This window comes from Temnothorax longispinosus, chromosome 9 (genome assembly GCF_030848805.1).
Source record: "Temnothorax longispinosus isolate EJ_2023e chromosome 9, Tlon_JGU_v1, whole genome shotgun sequence".
NCBI classification, from domain to species: domain Eukaryota; kingdom Metazoa; phylum Arthropoda; class Insecta; order Hymenoptera; family Formicidae; genus Temnothorax; species Temnothorax longispinosus.
Window position 1 is genome coordinate 11,817,371 of NC_092366.1, and position 4,852 is coordinate 11,822,222.

The 4,852-nt window shown below is 34.4% G+C and overlaps 1 pseudogene; it reads left to right on the forward strand.

The window, feature by feature from the left end:
* The first annotated feature begins 2,617 nt into the window (after positions 1 to 2,617).
* LOC139819235 (uncharacterized) lies at positions 2,618 to 4,705 on the forward strand (annotated as a pseudogene).
* The last annotated feature ends 147 nt before the right edge of the window (positions 4,706 to 4,852 follow it).

Here is a 4,852-nt window from a genome sequence, read left to right on the forward strand (position 1 = left end):
TTACAAACTAACAGAAAAAGATTCGTATCCTAAATGCCAATAATTTTTCTAATGTAACAATAATACTGAAAATATATGGATAGAAATATATATAATAAATAATAGCATAATTAATGATATACAAGAGCTTTTGTCGCGCATATCGATTTTCAATAATGGATATTATAACAAATACGTTTTACGTTCATTCAAAAACAAATTAAAATTATGTGTATACACATAATAAAAATGCGGAATTATTTTTGTCAGACATAATTTTAATTCATCCAATTTTTATTATGTCAAGACATAATTTTAATTCATCCAATTTTTATTATGTCTAGACATAATTTTAATTCGTCCAATTTTTATTATGTCTAGACATAATTTTAATTCAGCGAATTTTTAAGTCGATTCTTATGAATCAAGATTGAATTCGATGTCTAGGTGTCCCAGGTTGCCGATGACGAGGTCCACATAGTGCGCTTCATAGTTTTCGGTATCCAGGTGTATTAATACCTTCAATTCGATGTCCACGTGTTCCAGGTTGCCGATGACGGGTTCCAGATAGTGCGCTCTATAGTTTTTGGTGTCCAGGTGTAATAATACGTTGAATTCGATGTCTAGGTGTCCCACGTTGCCGATGACGAGGTCCACATAGTGCGCTCCGTAGTTTTCGGTGTCTACGTGTATTAATACCTCGAATTCGATATCTACGTGTCCTACATTCAGATTTAAAGTTATTAATACACCTAGACACCAAAAACTACGAAGCGCACTATGTGGACCTCGTTATCGGCAACCTGGGACACGTAGACATCGAATTCGAGGTATTATTACATCTAGACAAGGAAAACTACGGAGCTCACTATCTAGACATTGTCATCGGCAACCTGGGACACCTAGACATCGCATTCAACGTATTATTACACCTGGATACCAAAAACTACGAAGCGCACTATGTGGACCTCGTCAACGCCAACCTGGGACACCTAGACATCGAATCCAACGTACAATTACACCTGGACACCAAAAACTATGAAGCGCACTATCTGGATTTTATCATCGGCAACCTGGAACACGTGGACATCGAATTCAAGGTATTAATACACGTAGACACCGAAAACTACGGAGCGCACTATGTGGACCTCGTCATCGGCAACCTGGGACACGTAGACATCGAATTCAACGTATTATTACACCTGGACACCGAAAACTATGAAGCGCACTATCTGGATCTTGTCATCGGCAACCTGGGACATGTGGACATCGAATTCAAGGTATTAATACACGTAGACACCGAAAACTACGGAGCGCACTATGTGGACCTCGTCATCGGCAACCTGGGACACGTAGACATCGAATTCAAGCTTGATTCATAAGAATTGACTTAAAAATTCCTTAGCGGCATTTTCTGCCAAGCGTAGAGAACCTTCTTTTCCGGCAGCGGTAGTAATACGATGTAAGGATACGAAATATCTCCAGATAAACATGAAGGAATTGACTCAATATATATTATATAAGTATATACCTAATTTACCTAAAATACCTAAATAGAAATCTTACTCCTGACCGATAAGTCTATCGACCTAATTTCGAAATACGCGCGCGATATCGAAACTGGCGATACCTGCGCCGCCAGCGTCGAAAAAGTGAAAGTAACGTTTCTGATTATGACGTCATCATACAAGACGTCGGCGTTAGAAGTAGTATACGTATCTTAAAAATAAATTTTCACATTTGGACTTTGCGTCGCAATATCTCCGCTCGTAGGGTACGTAGCGGAATATTATGAGAGAAACCCCCCCCTAATTGGACCCCAAGCTATCGATCAAGCCTACTTAGAACTTGATCCGTTCACTCGTTATCGAGATCTCAACATCTCGGGTACTCGCAACCCGTCGCGTCGCGTAAAAGAGTCACGGTTGGTCTCGCTCCGCGTGTACTTGGCGCGAGACACTACCGTGTCTCTTGATAGGAAATATATTGTAGGACTTTCACTAAAGAATAATATAGCATTGGAAATTTTCATCATTAATATATGTGTTTGTTAATAACAAATTATTAATTAAATAAATTGGTACTCTTTAATTCGCATATTGATATTGTTATGTTCTCTTTATTTAAGAGGTTTTGAATTTCTAATGTCATCTCGTTTATAAACACTCTTTATTTTATTGTTATAAATATTTCGTAAATAAACAATTGCGGAAATAAAAGTTATTATCATTTTTCGTAGGTATACTGATGCAGAGTTTACGTGCGCGGTCAAAATTCGTATTTACCGGGACGTGTTTTTTATAATTATGCAAGCAGTTCGATTCTGGGTTGCCAGATTTTTCGCGCCAGATCGGAATATTTGTTATCCGGCCCTGTATTTTCTTTGAAATTTGTGTAGCCTTCATTAATGGAGTAACAAGGTTTTGACTTATATAAAAGTTGTTATATATGATCCGAGGCATAAATTAAAAATATTTATTGACATGGTCAATAATTTGTTTATAATTGTTTATAAAAGTAAGTTGCAAAAATAAACGATTATGTAGTAAATGTTTTTCTATCGAACAATTCTAACGATTATTCCTTATGCACGTATATATTGTTTTTATCTCAAACAATTCGTTTTCTATTTTTATTTTAATTTATTAAGAGTCTATATGGCTATCCTTGTTTATTCTCTGTGAACTGGTATTAAACTATCCTCGTCTTTCATGGGGCAAGTGTTTAAATTTTAATCTCGTTTATTAATTTAATTAATTTAGATAGAAAATCGGCGTTAACGCTACTGGTGTTTAAGAACATGTCGGATTTCATTTTTATCATAATAATTAAGTGTCAAAATTTTCGTTCAGAAATGAAATTTATTGATCTTAAAATGTATAAAAGACTAAAATATTAATGTAAAAGTGATTTGGTCCTTGTAAATTTAAAAGGTAAGAAATTCAAAATGGCGGACGTGAAACTTTAATAACTTATAACTCGAGAACGGTAAGAGATAATAGGTACGTGTTCATGGTGTCGCTCGTCGCTCATATTCAGCGACAAACAAGTCACGTGATATCATATGTCGCTGATCTTGACTGTCGCTCGTGTAAATGAGCTAGCTAGCGATAAATTTTTGACTTATATTAATTCTTGTATAAAATATTAAAATGTATCAAGAAAGATATCACGAGTGGACTTGTCAAGTTGCTGTGACGATATATCATAAAAATGAGGAGGAACGACGTCGAAATAAATTACTTGCAGCTGTATACATTAGTGAAAGCATAACCTTAAAAAAAAGTACCAAAAAAAGAGATTTTGGATTGATCCATTATTCGAAAAACGACGTCAACATGGATTTTATTATGCATCGGTGCCGAGATTAACACCAGAAAATTTCCGAAATTATTATCGCATAACAACAACGCAATTTGAGGAATTGTTGTACTTGGTGGCACCTGCAATTACAAAACAAACCGTAATTAGAGAACCATTACCTCCTGCGAACGATTATCCATAACATTAAGGTTTGTTTGTTTTTATTTATAATTACATTACACCATGCATTACAAAAATAATCATATCTGATCTAATATTTAGATATTTATCAACTGGTGATTCAAAGCATTCAATGTCGTATCATTATCTCGCTGGAGTATCGACAATAAGCCACATTATAGGAGAAACGTGCGATGCTATATGGAACTCTATCCGTCAGGAAGTGCTCTCACCATTAAAAACTACAGAGGAGTGGTTACATATTGCTAATGAATTTGAAGAGAGATGGAATTTTAATCATTGTATAGGAGCAATTGACGGTAAACATGTTATTATTGAGGTAATATTACTGATCAATGCTATATTTACTATACATATATTGGAAATTACAAGTTTGATTCTTAAATGATTATTTTTTTCTAGTGTCCATCTAACGCAGGATCATCGTATTATAATTATAAGAATAAATCATAGTATTGTGCTCCTCGGAATCTGTGACGCACAATATATGTTCACGTTTGTCGATATAGGAGCCTATGATCGTCGCAGTGACGGTGGTATTTTCAAAGATTCAAAGATGGGTTTAAAATTCCATTCAAAGGAAATGAATGTACCTGCACCAGAACCTCTCAGCCCAGGTGGACTCCCTCTACCATATGTTCTGGTGGGCGACGAAGCCTTTCAGTTGACAGATTATTTGCTTCGTCCTTATCCAGGAAAAGGCGGCTTAAATGACGAGAGAAATGTTTATAACTATTGATTAAGTCGTGCCAGAAGAACAATTGAGAATACGTTTGGTATTCTAGTCAGTCAATGGAGAATTTTAAAGCGACCAATCAATTGTAGTATAGAAAAAACAATTTCAATTGTTAAAGCCATTGTATGTCTCCATAATTGGATTCGTCGGAGGGATATTGGAGAAAAACAATATGTTACTCCAATGCTAATTGATCAGGAAGATAATGACGGCTTTGTTCCAGGCTCTTGGAGAGGTTGCATAGATAATAGTGCACTTGTAAACATAACTCAATGCGGTTCTAATAATAGTTCTCGTCAAGCAATGCAGATTCGAGAAGAATTTTGTAAATATTTTAATAGTGAAGGTGCCATACCGTGGCAATTCCATCATTGTTAGTTTTAAATAATAAATAAATAAGAAACAAACCTCAATATGGATAATCGCTCATTTATCAATGTTATACATGTAATTTGATTTGGAAAGTAATGAAATAAAAATTATAAAATATCAGTGGAATTGTTTTAAAATTTATTATAAACATTATATACTTATAAATACTATATATTTTATTATATATATATATATATATATATATATATATATATATATATATATTTACAACAAAAGAATAATAAAATGAACTAAATAAAA